The sequence below is a fragment of the Hyla sarda genome, chromosome 7 (genome assembly GCF_029499605.1).
Source record: "Hyla sarda isolate aHylSar1 chromosome 7, aHylSar1.hap1, whole genome shotgun sequence".
Taxonomy (NCBI): Eukaryota; Metazoa; Chordata; class Amphibia; order Anura; family Hylidae; genus Hyla; species Hyla sarda.
The window spans coordinates 70038031-70055354 of record NC_079195.1 but is presented as its reverse complement, the minus strand read 5'-3'; the positions used below and the strand labels follow the sequence as shown (position 1 = coordinate 70055354).

Sequence of the window (17324 nt, the reverse complement as noted above, 5' to 3'; positions counted from 1 at the left end):
TCCTTTCAGTACGTATGAGCTTCTGAAGTTGAGTTGTTCTTTTCTGTCTAAGTGCTCTCTGCTGACACGTGTCTCGGGAACCGCCCAGTTTAGAAGAAAATCCCCATAGCAAACCTCTTCTAAACTGGGCGGTTCCTGAGACACGTGTCATCAGAGAGCACTTAGACAGAAAAGAACAACCTTAACTTCAGAAGCTCATCAGTACTGAAAGGATTAAGATTTTTTAATAGAATTAATTTACAAATCTGTAGAAATATAAATATTAGGGCTCAGGGTTTGAGACAACTGGACAGGTTGTGTTTCAAGTAATAATTAAATTTATTGATTGTATATAATGTGACAATTGAATATTAGATAAAATGTAAATAGCAGCAACTGCGTCTCACAGGGCCCTTGTGTAGGCGCAGCACCAACTATTAAGAACTATAGCATATGTATAGTACAGTATATAAAATATAAAAATATACTTGTAAAAAATTATAAAAGATATAAAATAAGAATATAGAGACCACCATAAACATATATATAGAGAGGGATCTGGGTGGGAGAGTCTTAGACCATCCTCTATGGTAAATAATCTCCTCTCATAAAAAAGTCCTGCTCATATAGACCGATTCTGGTATTGTGGTAACCAATGGCAACCATAAGGTTAGTAACCCGTAGCAACCGTTCAGAAGAGTCCGGCTATTTAAGCACTTCAACGTTTAAGTAGAAGATAAACTTGATATTTGTAGACAATATTCAACATGAACAGCTAGTGTGCAGTCACTGTTAATATGCATGCATATTTGTATGATACTTTTTATCTCACCGCTCCCGGACACTGATGCGCTGAACTTCACGGGGATGCTGCGATCTCCTCCTGATGCGCTGTGTAATCCTGCAGTGTATTAGCACTGAGTAGCTGTCTTGGTAAGCGGCAGCATCACCGGAGACTCGGCCGTCTCCCACAGTGGTGATGTTGGTAGATGGTGGGTTGCGGGTGGTGTTGTCGCAGCGGTTCTGCGGATGCGCACGTACATGTGCCGGTGGCGTCCTCGTGGCAGCGAGGCGCGGATGTCTCCTTCACCGGGTGTCGGGTGATTGACAGTTTATTGTCCGGTATCGGACTACTATTGACTTAAGCAGGGCAAATATACTGGTGGTCTCAATAGGTATTGGGGGGACGCTGGACGTGTTTCAGGACTGTCTCAGTCCTTTCTTCAGCAGCAAAGAATAACACTTATTCTTTGCTGCTGAAGAAAGGACTGAGACAGTCCTGAAACGCGTCCAGCGTCCCCCCAATACCTATTGAGACCACCAGTATATTTGCCCTGCTTAAGTCAATAGTAGTCCGATACCGGACAATAAACTGTCAATCACCCGACACCCGGTGAAGGAGACATCCGCGCCTCGCTGCCAAGAGGACGTCACCGGCACATGTACGTGCGCATCCGCAGAACCGCTGCGACAACACCACCCGCAACCCACCATCTACCAACATCACTGTGGGAGACGGCCGATGCTGCCGCTTACCAAGACAGCTACTCAGTGCTAATACACTGCAGGATTACACAGCGCATCAGGAGGAGATTGCAGCATCCCCGTGAAGTTCAGCGCATCAGTGTCCGGGAGCGGTGAGATAAAAAGTATCATACAAATATGCATGCATATTAACAGTGACTGCACACTAGCTGTTCATGTTGAATATTGTCTACAAATATCAAGTTTATCTTCTACTTAAACGTTGAAGTGCTTAAATAGCCGGACTCATCTGAACGGTTGCTACGGGTTACTAACCTTATGGTTGCCATTGGTTACCACAATACCAGAATCGGTCTATATGAGCAGGACTTTTTTATGAGAGGAGATTATTTACCATAGAGGATGGTCTAAGACTCTCCCACCCAGATCCCTCTCTATATATATGTTTATGGTGGTCTCTATATTCTTATTTTATATCTTTTATAATTTTTTACAAGTATATTTTTATATTTTATATACTGTACTATACATATGCTATAGTTCTTAATAGTTGGTGCTGCGCCTACACAAGGGCCCTGTGAGACGCAGTTGCTGCTATTTACATTTTATCTAATATTCAATTGTCACATTATATACAATCAATAAATTTAATTATTACTTGAAACACAACCTGTCCAGTTGTCTCAAACCCTGAGCCCTAATATTTATATTTCTACAGACAAACTACAATCTGACACCTTGGGTATAAGTGTCTAATTAGGTAGCCCGGGTTTATTTGGTGGGTAGTCAGACAAGAGCCTCTCCAACTCTTCTATATAATTTACAAATCTGTTTAACTTTCCAGAGCCAGTTGATGTATAAAAATAAGTTTTTTCCTGGAATACCCCTTTAACACATTTTCTCCAGGCTTTGTGAGATGGTCTTGTAATGTAAGTCTATGGGAATGTCGCTCACAGAGCGAGGAGAGAAGAGTGCTCAGGGTCTGAACGCTCAGACCTCATCCGCCCAAATTTTTTTTACTTGACAGAATTTTTTTTCCCCCTAATGACCTGTATACTTAATGGGGATTTAATGTCAATTTAAATAACATGTTTTTCCTATGATAACACTTAATCTGGTGGAAATCTAAGCAGAAAGTATTGGAAGTTGTGCAGCTGCTTGCATTTAGTCTATGGAATGCTGGGAAACCTACAGAATGCAGTCACTTAGTTGTTTCCATGGTGGGCAGGAACACTCATTCATGGGGTCCTGCAGTGATCAGACTTGGGGTATGTTCACACTATGGAATTGGAGAGGAATTTATTCGAGTAATTCTGCTCTCTTATTCCGCTCCAATTCATCCTTGGGGTGTGTTCCAGCGGCGGGTCCTTCATGATCAGACTTCTTATGCCCTATCCTTTGGATAGGGAATAAGATATCTAGGGGTGGAGTACCCCTTTAATCTTGGGAATGATGAACAAATCACATAATGCTCCTTTACATGCTTTATTTGAGATTGTGATCCTCCTTTAGAAGTTTGGAAGAAATACCTCCGTAATAACATGTGCACTGGAACAAACTATATATCAAAATAGAGGCCCAGCTTAAAGGGGTACTCCGGAACTTAGACTTCTTATCCCCTATCCAAAGGATAGGGGATAAGATTCCTGATCGCGGGGGTCCCGCCGCTGGGGACCCCCATGATCTTGCACGCAGTACCCCAGTTAAAATCAGTCCCCAGAGCATGTTCGCTCTGGGTCTGATTACCGGCGACCACGGGGCAGGCGGCTTGTGATGTCACGCTCCGCCCCTCAATGCAAGCCTATGGGAGGGGGCGTGACAGGACTGATTTTAACTGGGGTGCTGCGTGCAAGATCACAAGGGTCCCCAGCAGCGGGACTCCCGCGATCAGGCATCTTATCCCTTATCCTTTGGATAGGGGATAAGATGTCTAAGCGCCAGAGTACCACTTTAAAGGGGTACTCAATGGAAAACGTTTTTATTTTTTTATTTTTTATTTTTTTTAATTAACTGGTGCCAGAAAGTTAAACAGATTTGTAAATTACTTCTATTAAAAAAATCTTCATCCTTTTAGTATTTATTAGCAGCTGTATGCTACAGAGTAAATTCTTTGATTTTTGAATTTCTTTTTTGTCTTGTCCACAGTGTTCTCTGCTGACACCTGATGCCCGTATCGGGAACTGTCCAGAGCAGCATAGGTTTGCTATGAGGATTTTCTCCTGCTCTGGACAGTTCCTGATACGGGCATAAGGTGTCAGCAGAGAGCACTGTGGACAGACAGAAAAGAAATTAAAAAAGCAAAGAATTTCCTCTGTAGCATACAGCTGCTAAAAAGTCCTGGAAGGATAAAGATTTTTTTTTAATAGAAGTCATTTACAAATATGTGTAACTTTCTGGCACCATTTGATTTAAAAAAAATAATAAATTAATTCCGCCGGAGTACCCCTTTAAGGAACAGCACTGTCCTATAGCTTTCTATGATTGATGATTTATGGATCTCATGACAGCCACGTACATGGGCCCGGATGATCTGACCTAAGTACCCAGGTAACATTGCTCCTTTTAAAACCCTTTTTTGTGTACCGGCATTAAAATACATTATTGGTAGATTATTGAAGTGTTGTGAGCAAATATAATCCTAAAACACTTTCTTCACGCAGGCCCCCAGACTACATGTTATCACTTGTGAGTCCCAAAATGTGTTTCATCTCATCACAGAGCTCAAAAACAATTATAAGTTTTGGCAAGTTTGGGAGTAACAAACATGTTTTTTTGTGTTAGGTTATAAATTAATTTTAATAGGCTGATCCAGATGGTTCATTTGGAAAATGGATAGTCGGATCTGCTGGAAATTAAACTAAATTTATCTGCATCATACTTCAAAGTGAAGTGAGCGGGAGCAGCGCACATTAAGGCCTGCACATACAGATGGGCGAGCAGGTCACACGCGGGACTAATTGGATTCATTTGGAAAATAAGTGATTGGGTTTTTGGATCATCTCTTGGATTGAAAATACTCATGCTAGTTTTTTTTTTTTTTTTCCAACATGAATAATTTTTATCGTTTCCTGTGTTTAATACTACAGATAATTTTATTTTCCTCCTTTGATGCATTATATATCCAATTATACTACATTGGAATATGAAAATCTGCTTAAATGGGTACTCCACTGCCCCAGCGTTCAGAACATTTTGTTCCAAACACTGGGTGCGGACTGCGGGGGGTCGTGATGTCACAGTCTCTCGCGACATCACGCCACGCTCCCTTAATGCAAGTCTATGGGAAGGGGCGTGGCAGCTGCCACGCCCCCTCCCATTGACTTGCATTGAGGAGGCGTGGCGTGATGTCATGACCCCCGCACCCAGTGTTCTGAACGCTGGGGCAGTGGAGTACCCATTTAAGGATTACCTGCTGGTGTGTGGAAAAAACCCAATAACCTATTGCACTCTCAGTGGACAATGTAGCCATCGGGTGCCTGTCAGAGATCCTCAATCCACCGGAAACAATATCAAAGAGAAGCAATCCAGAAAATCCCAGGGTCATAAGGTGCAAAATGTTTAGAATATATCCTTAAATTAGCAATATGAATACTAAAAGGCATAATTTATTGGAACATATAAAACCACATACATGACGCGTTTCTGGGCCTAAAACACCCCTTCCTCAGACGTGCAGTGGCATATGCCGTTGCAACCAAGATCCTTTGAATTAATGTGAGATGTGATAGACAATTTAATTATATGATGGCTCATGATGCCTGAGATGTCACATATTTATGGCAAACTTATGAGTCATGAATGATAACGTTCTGGGTGGTCCATTTTACCCCCTGATGGTAACCAATATACACACAGTTGTATTTTTACTGTGCATAATCTGTTTTCTTAACTATCTTAAGGACCTTTTTAAATGGGCACTCTCATTTAAACACATTTTTGCTATTGCATTCCTTATGGTAAATCAAAAAACATTTTCTAATTAAAAAAAAAAAAAAAATAAAGTTTTCTATTTGTGTTTAAAAAATCTGCCACTAGGTGTCTCCCTACTTGTCCAGAGCACATTCCCCCCCCTCCATCTCTTGCATAGACTTTGGACTCCTGCAGACCTGGCAGAAGTCCAAAATCAGGAAATACTGAGGGGGGGGGGGTGCATCCTTATCCAATCATAGCTCATCTCACACACTGAACTGCTTTGGGCTGTGTGTAGCAGAGTGAGGGAGGAAGTTCTCCCCTGTATGGCTTCAGATGATGTCACAGCCCGCTGGGGAACGCCCCTTCCCAGTCTGTGAATCTGAAAATACAGAGCAATATCAAGGCAGGGCGTGGTTTATCATGATTGGGCAGTAAACTGGGAGGATTATAAAATTGAACACGATCATGAGGTACTCTTTAAAGGAGTACTCCGCTGCTCAGCGTTTGGAACAAACTGTTCCGAACGCTGGAGCCGGTGACGGGAGCTCATGACATCATAGCCCCGCTCCTCCATGAAGTCGCCCCCCTTCCCCTCAATGCAAGTCTATGGGAGGGGGCGTGGCGGGTGTGACATCATGAGGGGGTGGAGCCGCCGGCTCCAGCGTTCGGAACAGTTCCAAACGCTGAGCAGAGGAGTATCCCTTTAAGGACGCTCTTAGAGGCTCTTTCACAATCAAGGTGAAAATCACACTGAATGTCCTCATGAAATTCTCTGGGAATTCCACCTTTCATCAGACTCCTATTGACTTCGGTAAGTTTTCCACTACCCTGTGCACACAGCAAGTTTTCATTGCGGACATTTTCAATACGGATCCCAACTCCAATGGTGTCAATGAGAAAATTCCACAGAAAATAAGCACCTATTCCACATCATTTCTGCACCCTTTTTAAACATAGGAAGAAGAGGATTTTAACAAGGAAAATGTTCTTCCTGATTTCTATAGTGTGCATGAGCCCTTACAGATCTAGGTTTTGCTTAGGTCTTTTGCTGCAGTTTTAAAGGGGTACTCAAACAAGAAAGGTGCAAATCTTCCCATTATAGTTTTTTCTGTGGTGTTTGCACTTCTGGTTTTAGCTAAAAAATACTGATCAAAATATTGTGTGTGATCCCAGCCGTGCACATATAGGTTTTACTCAGGAGTGATGTGGGTTTGAAGGATAGGGTTATAATGGAAAGAATAAAAGACAGATCTTTCCTTTCTCTTTCATGAATCTGTTCCTGGTTTTACCTTTTAAAGGGGTACTCTTAAAGGGGTACACTGAAAAACATTTCTTTTTAAATCAACTGGTGGCAGAGAGTTAAACAGATTGTGTTTATTCTATTAAAAAATCTTAATCTTTCCAGTACTTATCAGCTGCTGTATGCTCCACAGGAAGTTCTTTTCTTTTTGAATTTCCTTTCTGTCTGACCACAATGCTCTCTGCTGACACCTCTGTCCATTTTAGGAACTGTCCAGAGCAGGAGCAAATCCCCATAGCAAACCTTTCCTGCTCTGGACAGTTCCTAAAATGGATAGACGTGTCAGCAGAGAGCACTGTGGTCAGACTGAAAGGAAATTCAAAAATAAAAGAACTTCCTGTGGAGCATTTAGCAGCTGATCAGTACTGGAAAGATTAAGATTTTTTTTTTTAATTGAAATCATTTACAAATCTGTTTAACTTTCTGCCACCAGTTGATTTAAAAAGAAATGTTTTCCAGTGGAGTACCCCTTTAAAGGTAAAACCAGGAACAGATTCATGAAAGAGAAAGGAAAGCTCTGTATTTTATTCTTTCCATTATAACCCATCACTCCTGAGTAAAACCTGTATGTGCACGGCTGGGATCACACAATGTTTTGTGTTTTGATCAGTATTTTTTAGCCAAAACCAGAAGTGCAAACAACACAGAAAAAACTATAATAGGAAGATCTGCACCTTTTCTTTTTTGGGTTCTTGAGCCATTTCAGGATTTGGGGGAAAATACTGATCAAATACTACGTGTGAACTCAGCCTAAGATTATTTTATTTATTTCAGTTTTGTTAAAAAAAAAAAAAAAAACACACACAACTAAAAAAAATCTCACATCTTTAAGTCTATGGAAATGGGATTGACCTAATAGACTCCAGAGGTCCCAGTGCTAAGTGTTTAGGAAGCTCATGAATACAGGTCTGTAAATTTATTGCCCCGCCATCTGTTTTTCTTGCCTTGCAATAGGAACCATCAGGGTTTTGTAAAGCTTTTGTGGTGGTCAGACCCTCAGAGGCTGACCTCCTCCTATTTTTGTGGAAGCGGTGAATATGGCAGTCAATAGAAGCAGGTCAGAGGGCGGCTGTTTATGTTGCCCCCTCCTGATCACCCTAATGGCTTAAGAAAAGGCGGTGGCGGTGTAGGATGTTTAACCCCCTGCTACCATTGATAAATAATCAGCTCCCATTGCTGTCTCGTCTCTTTATTTCCCTTCAGTTCTATCTCCGCTTTGCCTTTTTTTATGGTGGGTGAGATTTGTTTAGCTTTTTTGTTTTCACTTTAATTCATCCATGTTTGTTTGTTCATTAACCCACATTCTCTTTATACAAGCAAACATTAAAGGGCCCGAACTCAATGCAACATGAATGAGCATACCCTCTATAGACATCTCAAGCTATTCAGGAAGGGATAGTTTTCGTTATAAAGCCGATTTCCAACACGTGCAACACTTTTAGGTTGTGCTAAAAAGGTGCACGGGATGTGCGACAGATTTCCTGGCACTTCTCTTCTTTGTGTAGACAGTGCCTAAATATAATCTCTATGGATACACTGAAACCTCTCCAAAAGTCCACCTCTTGAAAAAGATCAGATTTCATGTGGTCGGATTTTTAGTTCTCAAAACATTATGCATAATGGCCCTTTTCTTTGAAAAGACCACTTTTCAATGCAATTTTGGGTGATCTTTTCAAAGAGGTTTCACTATATGTGCCACCTTCAGTGCAGCTATATGGACAAGTGTTTTTATGTTAGATTTATTTAAATATGTATTTATTGACATACACTATGGCAGTGGTTCTTAACCTTGTTGGAGGTACTGAACCCCACCAGTTTCATATGAGCATTCACCGAACCCCTCTTAATTGGAAAAATAAAATTTAATGATTTTTTTTTCAAATTCAAAACATAGGAGGTATATGTTTAAGTATATATTTATACATAGGTGCACAAAATGAACAAAACCATTAAGACGCATTAGGCAGACAGTGTTCCCCCACACATTAGGCGCAGGCAGTGTTCCCCCGCACGTTAGGCGCAGGCAGTGTTCCCCCGCACGTTAGGCGCAGGCAGTGTTCCCCCGCACGTTAGGCGCAGGCAGGGTTTCCCCACATTATGTAGGCCAGTGGTCTTCAACCTGCGGACCTCCAGATGTTGCAAAAGTACAACTCCCAGCATGCCCGGACAGCCAACGGCTGTCCAGGCATGCTGGGAGTTGTAGTTTTGCAACATCTGGAGGTCCACAGGTTGAAGACCACGATTGTAGGCAGTGTTCCCCCACAGACATACAGCCTCCAGACATATACAGTGTATGCCTGGAGGCTGTATGCCTGTGTACTGCCCACTTCAGTGCTCCGACCACCGCTCCGGCTATAGCAATAGGTCTCGGGACCGGTGGTCAGAGCACAGAAGATGACGTACCACTGGTCACTTACCAAGCTGGCCAGCGCCCGTCTTCCTCCTTCTCTATCCTCCGGTCCTCGGCGCCCTCGTTTCCATGGGCGCACGCACGGGACGCTAGTGACGTCCCGGCGTGCGCTATGTCCCGGCGGCCCTGTGTTTTTAAACTTAACGCGGGACCGCAGGGAGTTAATAGTGATGGGGGGGATTTCCACATTGCTACAGGACGGGTAAACACCGGCTCTGCTCGGGGCCCCAAGCAATTGCTTGGTTTGCCGGTCCTGTTGCGACCTCCCCTGCCGAACCCCTGGGACTGACTCACCGAACCCCTGGGGATCGATCGAACCCAGGTTAAGAACCACTGCACTATGGTATATCTAGTGCATAGGCTGGTCATAAATCTATGTGTTGGGCACTACCCTCTTGGACCCTACACTAGGATGGAGGGATACGTTGGCACCCTATTTTGAGGTTTTTCTGATGTATCCATGTCTTGACGCAACAAATCGTGTTGTGAATGTCATCTAAAGTACACTCCAGCCTGGTCTGGTTGGGACAGGTATATGGCAAATTCTGTAGCTGTCCCAATACTAGCCTCTCAAGCAGGGTTTCGTTTCGGTCTGGCGCTGCTTATAAAATGGTAAATACAGTTAAGAGGTGTTAAAAACGTTTGGAAGATAAAGGTGAATTGTAAATTTAAACCACCAAACAAAGGTGGTAAATATCTGAACATCTTTGGCAGTGAAACCAATGTTTTTTTTTTAAAGGTGTTTTCGCATCCCATTTTGTAAACTTCTATCCCTAATCTATGTCTGCCATCATTTTGATTCATAGGGATGTAGCCCATGCTTTGCCTATATTGTGCAGAATAGGCCATTTCTAAAGAAGTTCCTGTGTATACCTATTTAACTGATGAGCCATTTTTGGGTTGTCTGCTACATCGATTCCTTCTTCCCCTCTGATATGGCTCCTAATACAGCCTACTTCTCCCATGACGCACAGCAAACAAATTGCATTAAGCTACAGTTGCATTGGGTTAATTTGAACAGCTTTCACAGGAGTTGGGCTCTAAATCAAAATTGGGCTCCAAAATAATTGTGACCCATCAGCGCTCCGCACACATGTTGGGCCACATCAATTCCTGTTAATATGACAAAAATAAGTCCCAACACTTTTCTCCCCATTAATACACTCATAGGGGGAGATTTATCAAAACCTGTCCAGAGGAAAAGTGGCTGAGTTGCCCATAGCAACCAATCAGATCGCTTCTTTCATTTTTCAGAGGCCTTTTCAAAACTGAAAGGATTGAGCTGATTGGTTGCTATGGGCAACTCAGCAACTTTTCCTCTGGACAGTGTTTGTTGGGATCAAAGAACACTGAAAAACACACAGATACTCCAGCTGGGTAAAGTAAATAAAAACAAACTAAAATAAGGAGAAGGGGATGAATACCCCAGATCCAAATGTGGAACACTCACGGGGGTACCCCAGACCAATGGAGGCCAGGCTGTGGATGTCGGTGTATAATTTCAATGGATCTATAAAAGGAATATTCCCAAACCTGTGGCTCTCCCCCTCTTAATAACACTGCAACTCCCATTATGCCCTGACCTGATGAGTGTTGTAGCTTTACAACGGTGGGGGGGAGGATTGGATTTTCTAAATTAAAAGGGTAACACAACATGATTTTTAAGCAAAATGTAAGTTTTGATTGAACAGAAATGGAGTTTTCAGGTGTATATATGCTCAGGCGTGTACAAAGAAATATTAGCATATTGTATACAGTATATTCTGGATTCTGAATGAATAGAGCCCTTTTATATTGTGTATCCTATAACTCTATGTATACCATGTAACTGGTGCAGGTACCCGCTGTTTCTATAAATCACGTGTCAGCTATACGTCCATCCAGACTAATTCTAGTAAGGTAAACAATACATTACAGTTGGCAAGATGGTTTCCCATGACCTTAGAAATGTGTATTTATTTCTTGGAGGAAAATGTGTTTTCTGCTATTTCAGTGCTCTTTGCTAATAGGGTCTGTCAGCGTTTTCGCTCGGCCTCATTTGTAACGGTATAAATGGCAACCTTTTGTGTGCATGTTCCTTGTGCTTTTGTATAGGTGTCCACTTACCATCCTAACAATGTGGGCATCCATAATAAAGCCATTGAGGGGGCTCTGAAAGCAGCGTGCCCCCCTAGCCTCAGTGGTTATATTTCTTGAAGTAGTTAGGGAGCTTTTCTACTATCAGTCCTGCCTGACTGGAACCCCCCACGGTGTCATCTGAAGGCATGAGAGAGGCCGAAAAACGAACCATGTCTCTCCTCTTCATGGCTCTTTCCTATTATTCAGGGAACCTAATGAGGACCATCTGGAGGGGGGAAGCCATTTTCTTCTGGTTTTCCTCTTCTTTTGTGGAGATGTTCACCTGCAGTGAAGCCACACGAGGGGGGCTCCCTGGTTTGTGTTGGAAGTCGTAATTCAACTCTTCATTGATACTTTGCAGTTTGTTCTAAAGGTGCTGGACCATTGAGTTAGAGAGTCAGACAAGGCAAGTGTGTTCCTAGGAGCGAGCAGCTGCCATGTTTTCAGCACCTTGTGAACGGCTGGAGTAATGTCATGGGTTATTAAATAGAGAATTACTGAGGATTATTCTTCTTCTACCTTTTACTGCTGACCTTTTGCCTTTTGCTCTAAAGCAGTGTGTTTTCTGTTTTTCACAGAGTTTTTCACAGAGTTATCCACTATAGGCCGGACCCAGCTTTCTAAAACTCACTTATTATCCTATGTAATCCTGCGCTGGTGCTTAGGGCCCAGGATAATTTAGTACATTGTTAATGTCTGACTCTTTTATGTTATTTGTTTGTCTAATTACGCTTTGGAAAGTTCTTCTTTTACCTTTAGGAATGGTAATGATATGTCAAGCTGCTTACTGGCAGCCGGATTATGTTAGCAGCGCGCCCTCTAGTGGTGAATAAGATTCAATAACAACATAAGCGCAACTGTTGAGTTCTGTCTGAGGAGGAATCGAAATTTCACAATTCATTGTAAGCTGCTTTTTCCCCTTAGAATACACAGCTGTTAAAAATATGAGAATTTATTAAAATACATTTTAGTATTTTTCCTATATGTATTAACGTTATGGATTACGATCATCAGCAAAACACTTTGTTTAACATGTTATTCCTTTTTTATATAATTATAATTTCATGTAATTATATTTTAATTTATTATATAATCATATATTATTATTATTATTATTTTTAATCTTGTAATGAGTTCTGTAGGTTCAAATATTGATGGTATTCAAATATTTATTCCAAGCAAACATCCTGAAGCTCGCTAGCGTTGTGGCTGAAAACTAATAACCTCTAGCCAACAAATATAGGAAAATGGCTTAAGTTTATACATGAAAGATCTTAAAGGGGTATTCCAGGATTTTCTTTTCTTATTTGACTATTCTACAGGGGCTGTAAAGTTAGTGTAATTCATAATATAGGGTCTGTACCTGTGTGTGACTGTTTTCTCACAATTCTTCTGTGATTTTCACCCCAATATTTATTTTTACCAGCATACAAAATGACTGTTGTCTCAGATTTTTCCCAGCTTGCAATGTGGCCGAGACCTGAATCACTAGTCAGCTGATGACAGGGAGCATGTCTGCTTCAATGGGTGGAGGGATCGCTTGGTGGGAGAAAGATCAACTGCAACTAATGCAACAGCTGTAGGCACCCTGATTGAAAACCACAGGTCTTTTGTTTCAATGGGTGGGGTGGCTGATGTGTAAGAGGGAGGAAAATGGCATTGGGGGATTTGTAGTCAAAAAAACATAAGTCAAACAGGAAATACAAGTTTACGAAAAGCTAGCCACAGTGTTATGGTCATCTTACAACATAGCCATTTAGCCCCAAGACAAGTGCAGATCCTTCCTAAGCATGTCCATCACTGCCTGCCAGGTACATACTAAAATCACCTTATGGTGGATAACCACTTTAAAGGATTTATGCCAAAATAAAAGTAATTCCATATTCACAAGATAGGCTGATTGGTGGGCATATGACTGCTGAGACCCCCACTGATCATGAGAACAGGGTCAGTTGTCCCAAAAGGGAATGGAAAGTTGGCGTGCATGCTCAGCCATTGTTTGGTTTATTCTCTATGGGACTTTGGAGCATAAACTAGCTGAGCTTGACTGTGTTTTGAAGTACCACAGACAGCGAATAGCTTGGTGGTCAAATATGCCCGCCGCTGCTTCATTCCCATGGGGGACCGTTGACCTCTTCTGTTATGATTAGTGTGGGTCCCAGAAATTGGATCACCCCCACCACTCACTGATCAACTAGTTATTCCCTATCTTAGTGTTTCCCAACCAGGGTGCCTCCAGGTGTTGCAAAACTACAACTCCCAGCATGCCCAGGCAGCCTTTGAGAGTTGTAGTTTTGCAGCAGCTGCAGGCACCCTGGTTGAGTAACACTGCCCTATCCTGTGGATGACAGATAACTTTTGATATCAAAATGATTGCGGTAAGGGGGTTGACCAAGGTCAGAATGGTGTTTTTATAAATGTAATTGTAATATATTAATACACAAGGTGGGCCATTTATATGGATGCACCTTAATAAAATGGGAATGGTTGGTGATATTAACTTCCTTTTTGTGGCACATTAGTATATGTGAGGGGGGAAACTTTTCATGATGGGTGGGGACCATGGCGGCCATTTTGAAGTCGGCTATTTTGAATCCAAATTTTGTTTTTTCAATAGGAAGAGGGTCATGTGACACATCAAACTTATTGCGAATTTTACAAGAAAAACAATGATGTGCTTGGTTTTAACGGAACTTTATTCCTTCATGAGTTATTTACAAGTTTCTGACCACTTATAAAATGTGTTCAATGTGCTGCCCATTGTGTTGGATTGTCAATGCAACCCTCTTCTCCCACTCTTCACACACTGATAGCAACACCGCAGGAGAAATGCTAGCACAGGCTTCCAGTATCTGTATACACTGCTATATACCACTATATACACCGCAGGAGAAATGCTAGCACAGGCTTCCAGTATCCGTATACACTGCTATATACTACTATATACACCGCAGGAGAAATGCTAGCACAGGCTTCCAGTATCCGTATACACTGCTATATACTACTATATACACCGCAGGAGACATGCTAGCACAGGCTTCCAGTATCAGTAGTTTCAGGTGCTGCACATCTCGTATCTTCACAGCATAGACAATTGCCTTCAGATGACCCCAAAGATAAAAGTCTAAGGGGGTCAGATCGGGAGACCTTGGGGGCCATTCAGCTGGCCCACGACGACCAATCCACTTTCCAGGAAACTGTTCATCTAGGAATGCTCGGACCTGACACCCATAATGTGGTGGTCACCATTTTGCTGGAAAAACTCAGGGAACGTGCCAGCTTCAGTGCATAAAGAGGGAAACACATCATCATGTAGCAATTTCGTATATCCAGTGGCCTTGAGGTTACCATTGATGAAGAATGGTCCCACTATCTTTGTACCCCATATACCACACCATACCATCAATTTCTGTGTTCCAACAGTCTTGGAGGGATCTATCCAATGTGAGTTAGTGTCAGACCAATAGCGGTGGTTTTGTTTGTTAACTTCACCATTCACATAAGTTTCCTCATCACTGAACAAAATCTTCTGCGTAAACTGAGGGTCCCGTTCCAATTTTAGTTTTGCCCATTCTGCAGCACCTGAAACTACAGATACTGGAAGCCTGTGCCAGCATTTCTCCTGCGGTGTATATAGTAGTATATAGCAGTGTATACGGATACTGTAAGCCTGTGCTAGCATTTCTCCTGCGGTGTATACAGTAGTATATAGCAGTGTATACGGATACTGGAAGCCTGTGCTAGCATTTCTCCTGCGGTGTATGTAGTAGTATATAACAGTATATAGAGAAGAGGGTTGCATTGACAATCCAACACAATGGGCAGCACATTGAACACATTTTATAAGTGGTCAGAAACTTGTAAATAACTCATGAAAGAATAAAGTTACGTTAAAACCAAGAACATCATTGTTTTTCTTGTGAAATTCCCAATGAGTTTGATATGTCACATGACCCTCTTCCTATTGAAAAAACACAAGTTGGTTTCAAAATGGCCGCCATGGTCACCACCCATCTTGAAAAGTTTCCCCCCTCACATATACTAATGTGCCACAAACAGGAAGTTAATATCACCAACCATTCCCATTTTATTAAGATGTATCCATATAAATGGCCCACCCTGTAAATCACATTACAATTACATTTATTCTCCCCTACCCAGATCCCCTGCAGCAGCCGTTTTGATGACTTTCAGTCCCTGCTAGTCACCATTACACTTCTGTGATGCATCATCCCTGTAGGAACTGCCCCACTGCCCCAGCAATTGTCTGAGTGGGGCAGTTCCTGTGGGGACTTGTTACAGGAAGCTGCAGTGACTAACAACGACTTGGAGCTGTTGGAACAGCAGCTGCAGGGGATCTAGGTAGATGAGTAAAACTTAATTTTTATTGATTGATTTATTATTTATTTATTTTTTATGTTTCTTGTGTCCATGGACAAACATCTTTAAAGGGAAGCTGTCAAACATGAAGTCTGATCTGCCAGCAGCATGTTCTATAGTAGAAGGAGCTGGAAAGATTGAAGTTCAGTTTATTTGGAAAGGATTGAGTGTAACTTATAAAATATCCAAATATAAGGAGTAGGTCGGCACGGCAGCGATGTCCGGTGCCTGTGGATGACATCAATTTTAACTATAAAATATAACTTTAAATCCCTTCTTATTCTGAGGAGTCTGTGATTGACAGCCTTCCCTGGAGGAGTGTGCATAGAGAAGTAATTGTCGCAGAGTAGACCGCCCATTGGATTCATATTCTGTATATATTACTTTTCGCTGCACATGAATTGGGTTTACAATACCGGCTTTTGGGGCATACTTCACATGCATAATTTGGGGAATGATGGTGGATTCTGTCAGGATTACGCTACAGAATCCACATCCCGGCATAGTATTGAATGAACATGGTCTAAGACCCCAAATATTTACCAAGACCAGAGAGATGTATGCTATGGTCAGGGGATGTCATTTATGACCTCAGACTGTCAGGGAACATAGCAGTATTTATATGGTACATATATGATGAAGTATTTCATTATAGGCCTAAACAACCTTATTAGTATATCCTGGAAAACCTCCCACAGGTTCTAATGCTGCTTGACGTTGGCAGACTTCTGCTTTCCAGGCTCCAGTTCTAACCAAAGATGACAAATGATATATCGCCACCTACAGGCTGCTGTGAAGCATTGCGCCTAACTAAACATTGTAATCAAGCTAATATTTTCTTTTGAGTTTTTTGGCAATAATTGTAATTAAGAGAACCGTAATTATAGTAAACAATTAAAATTACAGTTATTCATCTACAACAGTGTTTCCCAACCAGGGTGCCTCCAGCTGTTGCAAAACTACAACTGCCAACATGCCCTTACAGCCTTTGGCTATCCGGGCATGCTGAGCGTTGTAGTTTTGCAGCAGCTGCAGGCACCCTGGTTGGGAAACATTGTTCTATAGATATTGAATGTCATCTCATCTGTCTATCTCATATCTATCTATCTCATATCTATCTATCTATCTCATATCTATCTATCTACCTATCTATCTATCTATCTCATATCATATCTATCTCATATCTATCTATCTATCTCATATCTATCTACACTATCTATATCATATCTATCTATCTATCTCCTATCTATCTCATATCTATCTACACTATCTATATCATATCTATCGCATATCTATATATCTCATATCTGTCTATTTGTTTATTACTCTTTGTCTATCTCATATCTACCTTTGTATGTGTTTATTACTATCTGTCTGTTTTTTATATAGTGTAATGGGTGTTGTATCTATCCTATATCTATACCATATCTATCTATCTGTCTGGTAAGCCTCCTGTACATATTCTACACAACCCATGCATCCTTCTGAGAAATTTGTATGTGAATATATAACGTGTGTTGTGTATGTGGATATATAACGTGTATTGTGTATGTGGATATATAGAACGTGTATTGTGTATGTGGATATATAGAACGTGTATTGTGTATGTGAATATATAACATGTATTGTGTATGTGGATATATATAACGTGTATTGTGTATGTGGATATATATAACGTGTATTGTGTATGTGGATATATATAACGTGTATTGTGTATGTGGATATATATAACGTGTATTG

The 17324-nt window shown here is 41.5% G+C and overlaps 1 protein-coding gene across 15 annotated transcripts in view; it reads left to right on the top strand.

Annotated features, from left to right (window-relative positions):
* The window catches only part of BTRC (beta-transducin repeat containing E3 ubiquitin protein ligase), a 278342-nt gene that overhangs the window by 113674 nt on the left and 147344 nt on the right, over positions 1–17324 (top strand). Inside the window, exon 1 of one of the 15 annotated variants that reach the window (XM_056529530.1) lies at positions 10447–10463. The exons of the other annotated variants lie outside the window; for them this stretch is intronic. The gene's annotated coding sequence lies outside the window, so the exon portion shown is untranslated. Of the gene's footprint in view, positions 1–10446; positions 10464–17324 lie in introns of those variants that run through there. 15 annotated transcript variants of the gene reach the window in all.